The sequence below is a fragment of the Bombina bombina genome, chromosome 3, assembly GCF_027579735.1.
Source record: "Bombina bombina isolate aBomBom1 chromosome 3, aBomBom1.pri, whole genome shotgun sequence".
Lineage (NCBI taxonomy): Eukaryota > Metazoa > Chordata > Amphibia > Anura > Bombinatoridae > Bombina > Bombina bombina.
In genome coordinates, this window is record NC_069501.1 from 170,943,745 (window position 1) to 170,962,529 (window position 18,785).

The following is an 18,785-nucleotide window of genomic DNA, read 5'->3' on the forward strand; positions in this document are numbered from 1 at the left end:
TCGGCCTTCAGGCTTATGGGCATGAAGGTGGATGGGGCATTCTATGTGGATAAATGTCTTCCCATGGGATGCTCGCTTTCATGTGCACTGTTCAAATGCTTTAGTTCCTTTCTGCATTGGGTAGTGCAGTGGGAATCTGGGGGTGGGGCCGTGGCTCACTACCTGGACGACTTTTTGCTGGTGGGTGAGGCGGATTCGGAGGCATGCGCACGCATGATGGTGGTCATGCAAGAGATGATGGGTAGATTTGGGGTGCCTCTAGCTGATGACAAGACACAGGGCCCCTGTACGCGCCTCACTTTCCTCGGTATCGAAATCGATACGGCGGCTGGGGTTTGTAGATTGCCGGGAGACAAGGTCGACCGCCTATTGCAGGTGGTTTTGTCGGTGCGTAAAGCCAGCTCTATCTCTCTTAAAGAGTTGCAGTCATTGCTGGGACTGCTGAACTTTGCTGGCAGGGCTATACCCATGGGGAGGGTATTTAACAGGCGGTTGGAGAGTCGGCTACAGGGCCCTAACGCGCGGCGCTCGAGGATAGAAGTGTCCACAGAGATGAGACAGAGTCTGAAAGGAATTTCTAAAGAAATTTAACGGGGTTTGCCTATGGAGGGAAGGCCCTATTTCCAATCAAGTATTGCACCTATTTACGGATGCGGCAGGGGGCTTCGGTTATGGGGCTTACCTTGCGGGCGAATGGAGCGTGGCTCCATGGCCTGAGGATTGGGTTTCGGCTGGTTTAACCAAAAACCTAACTTTATTGGAACTTTTTCCGATCGTAGTAGCAATAGAACTATGGGGGCAGCAGCTGGCAAATCGGGCGGTGGTTTTTTGGTCAGACAACATGAGTGTTGTTTATGCCATAAACCGGTTGTCGGCTTCGTCACCCAGGGTGGTCACGTATCTGCGACACCTGGTGTTGAGCTGCTTGCAGTTGAATGTACGATTCACGGCACGTCATGTCCCGGGGGTGCACAACGTCATAGCCGATTCTCTCTCTAGATTTCAGTGGGATCAGTTTAGGAGGGTTGCGCCTTTGGCTGCAAGCACAGGTCTAATTTGCCCTCAATTTCTTTGGCAGATGGCGGGGGTTGGGAAAGCGTCCTTCCCCTAGTACGGGCGTCCTTGGCACCTAAGACTTGGTGTGCTTATGAGAAACACTGGAGATCGTGGGTCTGCTTCACCGACCAGCAAGGGTTCTCCGTGCAGAGGGCTACGCAGGTACAGGTGCTGGAATGGCTAGCGGGGTTACATAAGCAGGGTGTCTCTAGGCTGGCGGCGCAGAGTAGGTTAACGGCCGTCTCTTTCTTTAATAAGTCACTCGGCATAGTGGATTTCTCACGGTCTTTCCTGGTGAAGCAGGTAATGAAAGGTTGGGGTCGTTGTCCCCTCGAGTGAACGATCGCAGGGAGCCTATCACACCCTTACGGTTGAAGGCATTGGTGGGCACTCTGCGGTCGGTTTGCGCTTCCAAGTTTGAGGCTTTGTTATTTAGGACAGCATTCTCAATTGCTCTAGCAGGGGCTTTGAGGGTTGGGGAAGTGGCAGCTTCATCAAAAAGCGATACCAAAGGGGGGATACAATGGGATCATGTTCAGCCGTCGGAGGATGGTCTGCTGATCCTTGTACCTAGGTCTAAAACGGATCCTCTAGGTAGGGGTGCATGGCTTCCTTTGAGGAAGCATGATTTTCCGGAGTGCTGCCCGGTTCGGAACTATGAGGCTTATTGTGAAGTTCGGCCGAAAGGTTTTCGGCAGCTCCTTATTCACGAAGATGGCACCGCCTTAATTTTATACCAATTTAAGAAGGTTCTATCCTTGGCAGCATCCGCTGCTGGGCTGGATCCTTCGCGAATTGCCCCCCATTCATTCCGGATCGGGGCGGCTACTAGCGCAGCTAGCAGTGGGGTGTCGGCGGCAGACATCAAGAGTTTGGGGCGCTGGAAATCGGGGAGATTTAAGTCATACATTCGCCCCCTGGAGGGTGAGTCTTGTTAAGTTTTGGGAATTGTTGTTTTCCTGTTCCTTGTAGTTGGTTCAGTTGTGTATCTGTATTTGCAGGTAAGGCTGCGCCCACGAAGCGTGTCTGGATAGTGGGTCATTCCTTTGTGTACTGGGCGTCCATCAGGGCGTCGCAGCGGCCAGATGGACAGCAATTGGGGATTTCAAGATCCAGAGCTAGTGTGCGGTGGCTAGGGCGCAGAGGGTTAACCTGGGAAGAATTACCTGCTTTGCTCCAGGATGCACATAGGAGGTGGGGTCAGCCCCATATCATTGTTTTGCATCTGGGGGGGAACGACATGGGGTCGGTTCCTGTCTTGGACTTGATCAGGAGGATGGCTTCAGATGTCCGCTGGGTGTGTGCTTGGCTCGCTGATGTCAGGATTGGTTGGTCCAACGTGGTTGCACGACTGCGTTGGTGATACATTGTGAATCAGAGGGCTGCATACAATGTTAGGAAGAAGCTTAACAGGGAGATGGGGAGAACGGTCACAGCGTTAGGTGGTTTTGCCATTAGGCATGATGCAATAACGGCTGACAATAAGGCTCTTTACCGCAAGGACGGCGTGCACCTCACGGAAGAGGGTCTGGACATATTTCTAGCTGACATTCGCAAAGCACTTTTATTGTTTGTTTAGTTGTTTAGTTTATAAAAAAAAAAAAAAAAAAAAGAATTCTGGTTAGGTATATTTATATGTTGTATAGGAGCTAGTCAGTTGTGGCGGCAAGAGGTTGACTCTTGTGGCGGTCGGTCAGGGCCTAGAGAGCAGGCAGGGGGCGAGATGAGTGATGTCATGGGATGGGGGAGGTGACACCCACTAGGTGCCGACCTAGGGGTTACTCCCCCTACGAATCTTAGGCAAATAACTCTATAGCTTACAGCTCTCTCTCCCTGCCAATTGGGCGTGGCAGCCTGCCACGTTGCAAACACCGTGTAGGGCCCTGGCCGTCTGTCAGTAAGGGTTAATTTAGCTAGTCTTGGCCGCCACCAGCGAAGAACTAATATAGTTCGTTATATATCTATTTAAAGTTGCCTATTTGGCATAGTTGAATAAGCCTAGTTTTAAAGGCTTATTGTTATTAATAAATGTGACCGTGACCGGTCTTTAGCCCATATAACCTGTTGTCAAGTGTCTTTATTTATTCATTTTGTTGGTACAAGAAAGACGTAATAGGAGGTTTATCCCTTATGGAAGTGGAGGGCCCTCTAGTGGGCCTGTAGCAAAATTAAGGGATAACTGAGTTGAAGTCTGGAAGGTACTAGATGTTACAATGTTGCATGTAGGGGGGCGGTGTTTCTGCTTACCTTTATAGGTCCTGGCTACAGTGGATCCGGCCCTCTTTTCTTCCTGGTTCCAGACTTCAAGCAAGCTTTCCCTGCCCGCCCGGCCCCGGAAGGAGATGTGGCGGCGTTAGGTAGGGTTAGGGACTTATCCCCTGGCATGGGTAGGTTTAATTGAACTAGCTTAATAAGACCAGGGGTGTAATTTAGTCTTCCACCCAACTAGAGCGTGTTTTACGACTCGTTCTGGGGGGGGGGTTGCCTTACTGGGCTGGTTGTATGCCCCAGCTGGCGGTCGGTCAGGTCCTAGAGAGTGGGCAGGGGGCGAGATGAGTGATGTCATGGGATGGGGGAGGTGACACCCACTAGGTGCCGACCTAGGGGTTACTCCCCCCTACGAATCTTAGGCAAATACCTCTATAGCTTACAGCTCTCTCTCCCTGCCAATTGGGCGTGGCAGCCTGCCACGTTGCAAACACCGTGTAGGGCCCTGGCCGTCTGTCAGTAAGGGTTAATTTAGCTAGTCTTGGCCGCCACCAGTGAAGAACTAATATAGTTCGTTATATATCTATTTAAAGTTGCCTATTTGGCATAGTTGAATAAGCCTAGTTTTAAAGGCTTATTGTTATTAATAAATGTGACCGTGACCGGTCTTTAGCCCATATAACCTGTTGTCAAGTGTCTTTATTTATTCATTTTGTTGGTACAAGAAAGACATAATAGGAGGTTTATCCCTTATGCAATTATGGCACAAATGGTTATAAATGCTTCTCTGGGATCCCCTTTTGTTCAGAAATAGCAGACATATATGGCTTTGGCGTTGCTTTTTGGTAATTAGAAGGCCGCTAAATGCCGCTGCGCATCACACGTGTATTATGGCTAGCAGTGAAGGGGTTAATTAGGTAGCTTGTAGGGAGCTTGCAGGTTTAATTTTAGCTTTAGTGTAGAGATCAGCCTCCCACCTGACACATCACACCCCCTGATCCCTCCCAAACAGCTCTCATCCCTCCCCCACCCCACAATTGTCCGTGACATCTTAAGTCCTGGCAGAAAGTCTGCCAGTACTAAAATAAAAGCTATCTTTTATTTTTTTTATTTTTTTTAGCATATTTGCATATGCTGCTGTGTAGGATCCCCCCTTAGCCCCCAACGTCCCTGATCCCCCCCAAACAGCTCTCTAAACCTCCCACTCTAACTTATTGGGAGCCATCTTGGGTACTGGCAGCTGTCTGCCAGTACCCAGTTTACAAAAAAAGAGATTTTCTTTTTCTTTTTTTTCTGAAGTGTAGCTCCCCTCCCACACAAAGAACAAACCCCACGCCCTCCCAGATCCTTTAGATCCATTTTATTTTAATTATTTCCCCCCTCTCTCCCAAACATTTTCTGTAGTGTAGCAGTTCCCACCCGCTTCCGCCCCGTGCACGCGCCCGCCCCCGCCACCCCATGCATGTCCGCCCTTAGCTACCCCGCACATGATCCCACCCCACTCTGCATCACAGGATCCATCGATGGCCTCCCACCCGCCTCCCACGTCGGCTCCCACCTACCAACAATAGCGGCCATTGATGTCCAATGCAGAGAGGGCCACAGAGTTGCTCTCTCTGCATTGGATGGCCAAGGAGAGTTATTGCAGGATGCCTCGATATCGAGACATCACTGCAATAAACGGAAAGCAGCTGGAAGGGATCAGAATCGCTTCCACCGCTTTCCAAGACCGACGACGTGCAGGGTACGTCCTCGGTCGTTAAGTGTATTTTTTTGGAGGACATACCCTGCACATTGTCAGTCATTAAGGGGTTAATATAACACAGGGTGAATTGAATTTTCAAATTACTTTTTATATTTTTGCATTTTCCATACTGTACCAACTTTTTCAGAATTTGGGTTGTAGTTTTAATATTTTTTAATAATCCCAACTTTATTAACTTTCAACTAGATTACAAGTTTTGCGCTATAGAGGGTGCGAAACAAACGCAACAAAAGTTGTGTTATTTCACCCTCCATAGCAATGCCCATACAAATGTCCTTTCCAGGGCAATGGGTAGCTTAGGTTTTTGTTAGAGTTAGTTTTTTTATTTTAGGGGGTTGGATGGGTGGTGTGTTTTACTGTTGAGGAGGTCTTTGTATTTTTTTAAAGGGAAAATTGTACCAATAGCCCTTTTAAGGGCTATTGGTAGTTTATTGTAGGCTGGGGGGAGTATTTTTTTGGGGGGGTCTTTTTTATTTTATAGGGCTATTAGATTAGGTGTAATTATTTTTATTTTGGAAAATTCAATTTGTTATTTTTTGTAATTTAGTATTTTTAATTTTTTTAATTTTAAATTTAATTTTTTTAGTAGTGTTAGGCTTTTTTAATATGTAATTTAGTTTATTTAATTGGAAGGTATATTTCTTTTTTTTAAAATCATTTTTTATTGAAGTTGTGAGAGTGATAAACAGAAGAAAATTAACATCCATAATTCGTACAATGACAGGTATGACATCCAAGCTAGGTACATATTACAATATCATGTTCTTTTGGAGTGTGAGAGAAGGCGTGGACAAATTAAATTTGAACTTCATTTTTATAATATAATATGTGACATATGTTCCCCATAATGACAGAAGAGAACTTCTGCATTATCCAAGTTAATGATATCAGAATGAGGGGATATGGGTTATGTTTCGGTCACTCCTGGACCATAGTATGTGGGGGAGGGGGGAAGTTCGGTTGTCAAGAGCCGCTCATATCAAAGAGGGGGAAGGAGAGGGGGTGGAGCCTATTAAGGTATGTCAGTAAAAGAATAAAGGGAGCAATATGGAAACATATGGTATGGGTGGAATGGGTTAATAAGAGGCAACAAAATAAATACATCTACAGCAAGTTATGATGTAAAATGAGTGAATGCTAGCCATCCCACAAGATGATTCTCCCGGTATGATTTACCCATGGTGCAAGAGAAGTCATCATCAATATAATTCTATAGGGAAAAGGTGTCACTATATATCTTTGGCCGCTCATGTAGCTGGATCAAGATTGTGCACATATAAGCATATTTTGAAAGTACATAAGTATGATATGCCTATATATAGCAATATGTTAAATTGATTAATAATAATAAGCCCAACAGGTCAGTTTTAAACAGATATGTATATATATATATATATATATATATATATAAAGACATAAAAAACTAACGCCTAGATTTAGAGTTCTGCGGCCAAAGGGGTGCATTAGCTACGCGTGCTTCCCCCCCCCGCACCTTTTAAACAACGCTGATATTTAGAGTTCTCAGAAGGGCTGCGTTAGGCTCCAAAAAGGGAGCGTACAGGCATATTTACCGCCACTGCAACTCTCAATACCAGCGGTGCTGACGGACGCGGCCAGCTTAAAAAACGTGCTCATGCACGATTCCCCCATAGGAAACAATGGGGCAGTTTCAGCTGAAAAAAAACCTAACACCTGCAAAAAACAGCGTTCAGCTCCTAACGCAGCCCCATTGTTTCCTATGGGGAAACACTTCCTAAGTCTGCACCTAACACCCTAACATGTACCCGAGTCTAAACACCCCTAGCCTTACACTTATTAACCCCTAATCTGCCGCCCCCGCTATCGCTGACCCCTGCATATAATTTGTAACCCCTAATCTGCCGCTCCGTATACCGCCGCAACCTACGTTATCCCTATGTACCGCTAATCTGCTGCCCCTAACACCGCCGACCCCTATATTATATTTATTAACCCCTAATCTGCCACCCCCAACATCGCCGCCACCTACCTACAATTATTAACCCCTAATCTGCCGACCGGACCTCACCGCTACTCTAATAAATGTATTAACCCCTAAAGCTAAGTCTAACTCTAACCCTAACACCCCCCTAAGTTAAATATAATTTAAATCTAACGAAATAAATTAATCCTATTTAAATCTAAATACTTACCTGTAAAATAAACCCTAATATAGCTACAATATAAATAATAATTATATTGTAGCTAATTTAGGATTAATATTTATTTTACAGGCAACTTTGTATTTATTTTAACTAGGTACAATAGCTATTAAATATTTAAGAACTATTTAATAGCTACCTAGTTAAAATAATTACAAAATTACCTGTAAAATAAATCCTAACCTAAGTTACAATTAAACCTAACACTACACTATCAATAAATTAATTAAATAAACTACCTACAATTATCTACAATTAAATCAACTAAACTAAATTACAAAAAATAAAGAGATTACAAGATTTTTAAACTTATTACACCTACTCTAAGCCCCCTAAAAAAATAACAAAGCCCCCCAAAATAAAAAAATGCCCTACCCTATTCTAAAATAAAAATTTAACAGCTCTTTTACCTTACCAGCCCTTAAAAGGGCCTTTTTGCGGGGCATGCCCCAAAGAAAACAGCTCTTTTGCTTTTAAATAAACATACAATACCCCCCCAACATTACAACCCACCACCCACATACCCCTAATCTAACCCAAACCCCCCTTAAAAAACCTAACACTAAGCTCCTGAAGATCTTCCTACCTTGTCTTCACCATGCCGGGTATCACCGATCCATCCAGATATCACTGATCCATCCAGAAGAGCGTCCGAAGTCTTCCTCCTATCCGGCAAGAAGAGGTCCAGAAGAAGGTCCGAAGTCTTCATCCTATCCGGCAAGAAGAGGAGATCCGGACCAGCAAACATCTTCATCCAAGCGGCATCTTCTATATTCTTCCATCCGGTGCGGAGCGGGACCATCTTGAAGCAGCCGACGTGGATCCATCCTCTTCTAACGACGTCCTAAGTCCGAATGAAGGTTCCTTTAAATGTCGTCATCCAAGATGGCGTCCCTCGAATTCCGATTGGCTAATAGGATTCTATCAGCCAATCGGAATTAAGGTTGGAAAAATCTGATTGGCTGATTGAATCAGCCAATCAGATTCAAGTTCAATCGGATTGGCTGATCCAATCAGCCAATCAGATTGAGCTTGCATTCTATTGGCTGATTGGAACAGCCAATCGGATTGGATCAGCCAATCAGATTGAACTTGAATCTGATTGGCTGATTTAATCAGCCAATCAGATTTTTCCTACCTTAATTCCGATTGGCTGATAGAATCCTATCAGCCAATCGGAATTCGAGGGACGCCATCTTGGATGACGTCATTTAAAGGAACCTTCATTTGGACTTAGGACGTCGTTAGAAGAGGATGGATCCACGTTGGCTGCTTCAAAATGGTCCCGCTCCACGCCGGATGGAAGAAGATAGAAGATGCCGCTTGGATGAAGATGTTTGCCGGTCCGGATCTCCTCTTCTTGCCGGATAGGATGAAGACTTCGGACCCTCTTCTGGACGGATTGGTGATACCCAGCGTGGTGAAGACAAGGTAGGAAGATCTTCAGGGGCTTAGTGTTAGGTTTTTTAAGGGGTGTTTGGGTTAGATTAGGGGTATGTGGGTGGTGGGTTGTATTGTTGGGGGGGTATTGTATGTTTATTTAAATGCAAAAGAGCTGTTTTCTTTGGGGCATGCCCCGCAAAAGGCCCTTTTAAGGGCTGGTAAGGTAAAAGAGCTGTTACATTTTTATTTTAGAATAGGGTAGGGCATTTTTTTATTTTGGGGGGCTTTGTTATTTTTTTAGGGGGCTTAGAGTAAGTGTAATTAGTTTAAAATTCTTGTAATCTTTTTTTATTTTTTGCAATTTAGTGTTTGTTTGTTTTTGTAATTTAGTTTAGTTGATTTAATTGTAGATAATTGTAGGTAGTTTATTTAATTAATTTATTGATAGTGTAGTGTTAGGTTTAATTGTAACTTAGGTTAGGATTTATTTTACAGGTAATTTTGTAATTATTTTAACTAGGTAGCTATTAAATAGTTCTTAACTATTTAATAGCTATTGTACCTAGTTAAAATAAATTCAAAGTTGCCTGTAAAATAAATATTAATCCTAAAATAGCTACAATATAATTATTATTTATATTGTAGCTATATTAGGGTTTATTTTACAGGTAAGTATTTAGATTTAAATAGGATTAATTTATTTAATAAGAGTTAATTTATTTCATTAGATTTAAATTATATTTAACTTAGGGGGGTGTTAGGGTTAGGGTTAGACTTAGCTTTAGGGGTTAATACATTTATTAGAGTAGCGGTGAGGTCCGGTCGGCAGATTAGGGGTTAATTATTGTAGGTAGGTAGTGGCGACGTTGGGGGGGCAGATTAGGGGGTTATAAATATTATGTAGGGGTCGGCGATGTTAGGGGCAGCAGATTAGGGGTACATAGGGATAATGTAGGTTGCGGCGGTGTGCGGTCGGCAGATTAAGGGTTAAAAAAATTTAATAGAGTGGCGGCGATGTGGGGGGGGCCTCGGTTTAGGGGTACATAGGTAGTTTATGGGTGTTAGTGTACTTTAGAGCACAGTAGTTAAGAGCTTTATGAACCGGCGTTAGCCCAGAAAGCTCTTAACTCCTGGCTTTTTTCTGCGGCTGGAGTCTTGTCGTTAGATTTCTAACGCTCACTTCAGCCAAGGCTCTAAATACCGGCGTTAGAAAGATCCCATTGAAAAGATAGGATACGCAATTGACGTAAGGGGATCTGCGGTATGAAAAAGTCGCGGCTGAAAAGTGAGCGTTAGACCCTTTTCTGACTGACTCTATATGCCAGCGGGCGGCCAAAACCAGAGTTAGGACCCCCTAACGCTGGTTTTGACGGCTAACACAGAACTCTAAATCCAGGCGTTAGAGTATTCCTCAATGGGGGAAAGTAATTAAGGGGTATTTGCTAGTCAGTGCACACATAGAATAACTCTCCTAGTACCATCTACCCATGGTGTAGTAATCAAGCCTAAAGGTGATCATCAGTACAATTCCATAGGGAAAAGGTGTCACTATACATCTTTGGTCGCTCATGTAGTAGGTTCAAGATTGTGTTCATATAAGCATACAATTAAGGTATAAGGGTATGATATGCATATATATAGTAATATGTTGAATAATTAATAAAAAGCCCATTAGGTGCTGGTCAGTGCAATATAAGGAGATCTATAAAATACTGAGCCTAAATGCACAACAAATAGTAAACTGCTGGGTTCTTAAAACACATAAGTTATACCAACCTAATTTAAAGGCTATGTTCCAGAATGATTTTCTGGTGGATGATCTTCTACCTTTATATGTAAGAATTAATGTAGGAGCTAGAAACAATTTTTAGTGGCATTTGTGGCATATAGGTGTAAGCAACTTCTATCTTAAGAGTAAAGGGTAACCAGAAATGAGTGAAGACATGAAACCTGGAGCAAGCTTTCACTACAGTATATTGAGATGTAAAACTATCTATGCTATAAAAGAGGGATATGTTAAATAATGAGATAATATGAGGCTTAATGTAGAAACCCCTTGGCATTACAGAATGTAGCTTAATGCTAATACCCCCGAAATTAGGTAGAGTTTCAGACATTAAGGGAGCGGGGGTCTATAGTACTAAGTGTCAGAGGGAGAGGTACTGTAGCGGGGTACATCTGTGCATACTGAATAGCGTTATAGTATGTGGTTACGTCTAGCTAGGGTTGTGTTAATAAGTACTATCTCTCATAGTCTGTCATGCTCAAAGATATATTTTGAGGTGGGGCTGAGTGTATGCAAGAATTGATAAGGGGAATATAAAGAGTTATATGTTATACTATAATGGTATAATTCCCCAATTCTCAAACTAACAATCTTACATATGTGAGATACTAGCTATGGTGACAATGAGCACTCAAAAATGTGGTATGCGGTGAGTAAAGCTAACCTGCAAGTGAGGGGAGGCCACCTAGAGCCCAAACTCTATTACACATGAGGAGAAAGCTGTCACAAAAGGGTATATGGTAATGGAGGTTATATCCTGTTGAACATTTTTAGCCTAATTAACAATTTTAGGTGTAGTGAGAAACTAAAACATAACACGTTAACTGAACTGGACCCTCAGGTAATCTCAATGACAAAGGGCGCTCAAGTATAAAACAGGGAGCTATATCTTAAGTTCAGCTGATAGGCATCATATATATATTTCCCCCAAAACAAGTACTATAACAGTAGTGAAAAAGCAACATCATTCTGAGGAACACAAATCACCCATCAACATTAGGTCCCATACAAGTCTCTCAGACTAAATGAAAGTGAAATGGGGTAGTTGATGGTAGAAAGTTAGCCAACCCCAGCTCTACAAATCTTGACTCTCAGGAGAGTAGTGCGTTCTGATGGTTTCAAAGTTGGAAGACCTCCCACAGAAAACAGATCATGTTGCACTAGCATATAGAGGGACCAAATGCTGTAGGATGTAGTGCCTCCTTTAGAACAATTTACTCTCGGGATTAAGTCCCCACTTTCAAGAGGGGAAGCTGATTGGGGCATGATCTCATCAGAGAATAGGGGAGTCTCCGGTAGCTTGATGTAGTAATTTACCTCAGAAGGGCCCGTTCTAAACGTGTCTTTTCTTTTGGTTTTCTGCTCCATATGCCAAATAGCGTCTTAGTGCTGAGATGGAAATATATGCCTCCGGAGCAGAGCCCCGGCCCTCTGGGGTGTGAGGCAGAGGATCTGCAGGGCAGTGGTTTCAATGTCTCCGCTGTGTCCGATGCTGCATTGCGGTGTCAAGTGCTAGGCCTCTGTGTCAGATGTTTCGGGCAATTGCTGAAATCTCAAATTGTCTGCCGATATGTGTGGCAATTAGTCTCGGTATGTTGTAGGCTTTCAGAATCTATTTTTAGCAAATAAAATCGGGTAAATTCAGCCTTTATTCCCTTTTTTTTCGGTTTTATACACGGAGCTCCTGTGTAGTGCGACCGCTCTGTTTAGTAGTTAGCTCCGCCCCTGAGTATTTTAATTTTAGGCTAATAGTTATGTTAGGTTAATTGTTAGTTTAAACTTAGGTTTTTTTTAATTTCACAAGTAAGTTTTTATTTATTTATTATTATTTTTTTATATTTATTTTTTATTGGTTTTTCATAATACAGAAATAACAGTTTTAAAAAGTACAGTATAAGTGAATTTTCAAATGTACACATCAATAGGCACATTGTTTTATGCACAAACAAACAAACTATAAAATTTAGACCCTGTTACCCGATTTTTTTAATATAACTGTATAGTATAAGGCTTTCTCGTAACCATAACATTATAGAGATCCGGAAAACTTAAGGAATGGAACCTTTATATATGAAATCTCTAATGTGGATATAACTGAGTGATATGCTTCAAACAATATATAGAAATTGCCAATTAAAACAGTGGCCATAGAGTTTAACGGTTTTGGGAACAGGTTGATAACATAAGCATTTGTCGTTTGAAGTATATATCTGAAATTGCTATAATACAGACATACACATATATCTCCTTGCAGAGATACTCAACATCTTACAAGACTCATGTTTTTATGCTAAAAAAACAAACAACAAAAAAACGAAAACAAAAACAAGTTTTTATGATTTAGGTCTCATTGGCACACCTATATGCATATCTGTACAGAATAAAATTCTGAGTTACTCATAACCTTGTAAGATTTATTTATCATAAGGGTAAAAATCTCTGTATATGGATTAATGTAATTTTTAGATTAGTTGCGGTCATTTTGAGGGAAACCACTCTCTGTGAATCCGAATATTAATTGTAAATACTCGGATACATATATAGAAAGGGGGGTTTGGTGTCCGGGACATTGGTCCGCTGAGAATATTTTGATAAAACCCACTGATAGAATAGGTGTTTTTGGTAATAACATAAAAGAGAAAATAAAGAGCGCATCCATATTCAAGTGTGTTTATTTACAGAGATACAAATGACACACGAACAGAAATACACTTATAAGATTCCAAATAAAAAGTGCAGGTAATATGAGAGGTGTACAGTTCGATGCTGACCAGACCATTTACCACAAGCCCTTCAAGTGATGCCTGGACCCCCACAGCAGACAACCAGTACAGGTACACTCAAAGTTCACCAATACGGTGTAGCAACAACCTCAATGTGTTTCCCCCGTTTAACGAACGGGCTTTCTCAAGAGGACAGGTCACTCTGTCCTCTTGAGAAAGTCCTCTTGGGGTATATTATTAATAGCGCGGAGTGTTTTCTTTTGTTTTGAGGTGTTTTTGGTAGCATTATAGCTCAAGTATAGAGAGGGAGCTGTAAATAATTGGTGAACTAGCCTTTAATGGGTATAGAGTTATGAAGGATATAAATAAAATCCATGGACATTGACTATTAAACATATATAATATATATGGTCAGTGAGCGAAATAAAGAGGAATGAAGTATATATTGGCGTGAGTCCAGACATGAGTTTAGTAGAAGTTCCTTATTTTGTAAGCCCTTACATAAAATGGACTACAGATGCATGGTTATGGACATATGATTATAACATTTTCCATAGCTATTATTTAAATGAGAGAATGATATTAGTAATATTCCAATACCTCAAATATTTGGTACTTTATCCTTTGCGAAAAATATAACTGCATATTTTTGAAACTTGTTATAAAGGGAATTGTATCTAGAAATTATAGTTATCTTAAGTTACGTAATAGAACCATTTGTATTATTAGCTAAGTAACAGTGAGTAAAGTAATGGGTCTGCAGTTTCAGTGTGAATAGTAAAACCTGCGTTAGTCAAGAACCAAAATGCAGGTACATCAGTACTATAATAAATAAAGATCTGTGTTCCTTTAACTTAGCTATTTAGATCTTCTTATCCCCTGGACATGGGCCCTATACTCAGCTAGGAATCAGATATATCTTAGTAGGAGTTCACTATTTATCTGCAGTCTGTATATACTACAGTTTTAATCTTTTAATGATATAATAAGGTTTGTCTTTCATTGAAGAAATGTTCATCCAACTGTAGACCTGGTAAAGCTAACTAGGATAGTAAGAAGTATTATAACAGCATCTTATTTGTATACAGTAAGGGTTAACGTAAGCAGTTCAGTATCTTGTTGAACTAGGTGTCCGCAGTCTGTATATACTAAAGTTTTAATCTTTTACAAATATAGTAAGGTTTGTCTTTCATTGTAGAAATGCTTATCCAACTGTAGGCCTGGTAAAACTAACTAGGATAGTAGGAAGGATTATAGCAGCATCTTAATTTTATCTAGTATGGGTTAACATAAGTAGTTCAGAAACATGTTGAATAATTAGTGAACACTTACATAACGCATAATTTGCAATGGAATAATATAGGCTAAGCACCAAGTGGGTAATCCCTTTCCTTTAAGTAAACCAAGAACCCAGCTAACAATACAATCAGATAGAGTGGTAAATACAGTCCTATAGGCAAACATTTTAACTGATAGTGCGAATTATAACAGTAAAATAAAAAAAAAACATAATCAAGTCGGCTAATCAAAGCTATAAAGCCCTGTGCTGGTGAATGCTATTGGAAATCAGCTTACCCCAGATCGTCTCTGAACTTGCAAGTGTTCCATACCGAGGAATCTGTCTTGGGGACCATGTAAGGCACTACAGTTCATCAGAGAAACAAAACTCAGTGTCCGTCCCATGGAACTCGCATGAATGCTATCATCCATTTTATTTCTCTATAGCCTAGTGAGGAATTGCGGATCTTTTGTGTCCATCTTGTCATAATGCCCAGATTTTTCACTGTGTAGTAGAGACTCTAGACTAGACACATTATGATCACCTCTGAACTGCAGCTTTGCCAGGAAATCGACTGCACTCCTCCAGCTATTTTTAAGTCCATCAGAGTATTTCAAGACTTCATTGCAGGAAAGTTAGGGTGCGTAGCTTTCAAGTACCCAGGATCGGGGGAGCTTACAACCGTCTCCTGTAACAGTTTTCTTTTCCAGGGTGTTTGATGCCTTTACAGCACTTCTGTGAATGATGGATCTGCTTGTGTGGGAGATACATAACTCGATTCGCCCACAATATTAGAAGGCTTCTTCCCCATTGGTTCTTGGTTATTATTAGCTGGCCGCTTGCAATCTGTAAGCAGTAGAGTAGAGTAAATCAATCTAAGTTCAGTCTTGAGATCTTGAAAGAATTGAGATATAAGTTCCTGCGTATTCTGCTACCATATCTCTACCGCTGCTATTATGCCCGGTCTGTTGTCTCCATCTATCCTGTGGATCATTGTATGAGCTGAATATAGGACTAGTGGTTAGAAAGAAAGAATAGTTATATAGTAGTAACAGATCTTGTCAGTAATACCCGGAGCTCCGGTGGGGGTTATTGATAGAGTTGATGTGAGGCCGCCACTAGAAATGTTCAGCAGTGCGAATCAGAGCCTCTCTTAGTAGAAACATCAACATTTTAGCATTGTCTAAAGCAGCACTTTCTTCTTTAACAATATCAAGCAATAGTTAGATGAGATGCCACATTTATAACAAGATAATCGGGTGATTATCAAGAACTTGAAGAGAGCCTCTAGTTTTTTTACCTAACATGGCTGCTGCCCGGACATGCCGTTTTATTTATTTTAAGATAGGGATATTGTAATTTTAATTTAAAGTTAGGGGGTTGTTAGGTTTAGGGTTTAATAGTTTAATTTAGTTTTTTGCGATGTGGGGGCTAGCAGTTTATAAGCTGGAACACAAGATTTTAGCCTTACCGCACAACCTGTAATACCGGTGCTATGGAAATCCCACCCAAAAACGACATTCTTTTGAGTGCGGGATTGACGTTACCTTACAGGCTATAATGCTTGCGGTACAACTATACTGACAAGACTCGTAATGGCTGCATTACTGTTTTTACGCTGAAATGGCCATTTTTTCATGTAATTGGCAAGAGTCCATGAGCTAGTGACGTATGGGATATACAATCCTACCAGGAGGGGCAAAGTTTCCCAAACCTTAAAATGCCTATAAATACACCCCTCACCACACCCACAATTCAGTTTTACAAACTTTGCCTCCTATGGAGGTGGTGAAGCAAGTTTGTGCTAAGATTTCTACGTTGACATGCGCTTCTCAGCATTTTGAAGCCGGATTCCTCTCAGAGTACAGCGAATGTCAGAGGGATGTGAAGGGAGTATCACCTATTGAATGCAATGATTTCCCTAACGGGGGTCTATTTCATAGGTTCTCTGTTATCAGTTGTAGAGATTCATCTCCTACCTCCCTTTTCAGATTGACGATATACTCTCATATACCATTACGTCTACTGATAACTGTTTCAGTACTGGTTTGGCTATCTGCTATATGTGGATGGGTGTCTTTCGGTAAGTATGTTTTTTATTACTTAAGACACCCCAGCTATGGTTTGGCACTTTATGTATTTATATAAAGTTCTAAATATATGTATTGTACTCATATTTGCCATGAGTCAGGTTCATGTATTTCCTTGTGCAGACTGTCAGTTTTATATTTGGGGAAAATAAACATATTAAGAAATATTTTTTCTTACCTGGGGTTTTAGTCTTTTTTCTGATTGACTTCATTTTTCTTGTAAATTGTGGGCAGTACTAGGCCCACAGGTGCGCCAAATGCTAGACTTGATTGCATCATTCTTGGTGCAAGAATTATTTTTGGAGCGAAAGTACGTCCGTTGACGCAAGTTCAATCATTTCCGGCGTCGTAGTTGACGACGAGTCTTTACACAAGGTTGCGTCGTTAGTGACGCAATTGTGTCATTTACGGATGTTGTTGGCGCCAAAAAAAATTTCAGTTACATTGTGCATCATACTTGGTGCCAAATTTTTCATTAATTTATTACCCCATTGCTATTTGCCTCTTGCCTTTTTCTATGTCAGAGGGCTATGCTATTTGCATTTTTTTCCCATTCCTGAAACTGTCATATAAGGAAATTGATAATTTTGCTTTATATGTTGTTTTTTCTTTTACATTTTGCAAGATGTCTCAATCTGATCCTGCCTCAGAAGTATCTGTTGGAACTTTGCTGCCTGACATTGGTTCTACCAAAGCTAAGTGCATTTGTTGTAAAATTATGGAAATTATATCTCTGAATGTCATTTGTAATAGTTGTCATGATAAACTTTTACATGCAGAGAATCTATCCATCAGTAATAGTACATCGCCAGTTGTAGTTCCTTCAACTTCTAATGTACATGATATACCTATGAATTTTAAAGAATTTGTTACTGATTCTATTCAGTCCGCCTTCTTGTAAATGTAAAAGGTCTTTTAAAACTTCTCATAAAGTTGATGAAATTTCAAATGACCGACAACATAATGATTTATCCTCCTCTGATGAGGATCTATCTGATTCAGAAGATCCTTCCTCAGATATTGACACTGACAAATCTACCTATTTGTTTAAAATAGAGTATATTCGTTCTTTGTTAAAATAAGTGTTAATTACTTTGGATGTTGAGGAATAGTGATGTCGTGAATAGTTCAGATGTGCGATGTTCGATCCGCCCCTATTCGTCATCATTGAGTAAACTTTGACCCTGTATCTCACAGTCTGCAGACACATTCCAGGCAATCAGCAGCAGACCCTCTCTCCCAGACCCTCCCAGCTCCTGGACAGCAGCCATTTTAGATTCATTCGGAAGCTGCATTGTTAGTGAGAGGAGGGACAGTGTAGCTGCTGATTTAATAGGGAAATTGATAGCTAGGCTAGTGTATTTAGTGTCCACTACAGTCCTGAAGGACTCATCTGATCTCTGCTGTAAGGACAGCACCCCAAAAAGCCCTTTTTAGGGCTAGAACATCATTTTTTTTCCTGTGTAATCTAATTGCAGTTGCCTGACTGCCAAACCACTTGCCCAGTGCCACCACTCATATCTGGTGTAACAGTAGTGTAAATTAAAAAAAAAAAAACTTTTTTGACTGTGAAACATCAGTCTGCTAGTGTAATCCAATTGCAGTTGCCTGCCTGCCAGCGTGTGTGCCAGGCCCACTTGCCCAGTGCCACCACTCATATCTGGTGTAACAGTAGTGTAAATTTAAAAAAAAAACTTTTTTGACTGTGAAACATCAGTCTGCTTGTGTAATCTAATTGCATTTGCCTGCTTGCCAGCGTGTGTGCCAGGCTCAAAGCGTATACTGTGCCCACTTGCCCAGTGCCACCACTCATATCTGGTGTAACAGTAGTGTAAATTTAAAAAAAAAAATTTTTTGACTGTGAAACATCAGTCTGCTTGTGTAATCTAATTGCAGTTGCCTGCCTGCCAGCGTGTGTGCCAGGCCCACTTGCCCAGTGCCACCACTCATATCTGGTGTAACAGTAGTGTAAATTTAAAAAAAAAAACTTTTTTGACTGTGAAACATCAGTCTGCTTGTGTAATCTAATTGCAGTTGCCTGCCTGCCAGCGTGTGTGCCAGGCCCACTTGCCCAGTGCCACCACTCATATCTGGTGCAACAGTAGTGTAAATTTAAAAAAAAAAAACTTTTTTGACTGTGAAACATCAGTCTGCTTGTGTAATCGAATTGCAGTTGCCTGCCTGCCAGCATGTGTGCCAGGCTCACAGCGTATACTGTGCACACTTGCCCAGTGCCACCACTCATATCTGGTGTAACAGTAGTGTAAAATTAAAAAATATATACTTTTTTGACTGTGAAACATCAGTCTGCTTGA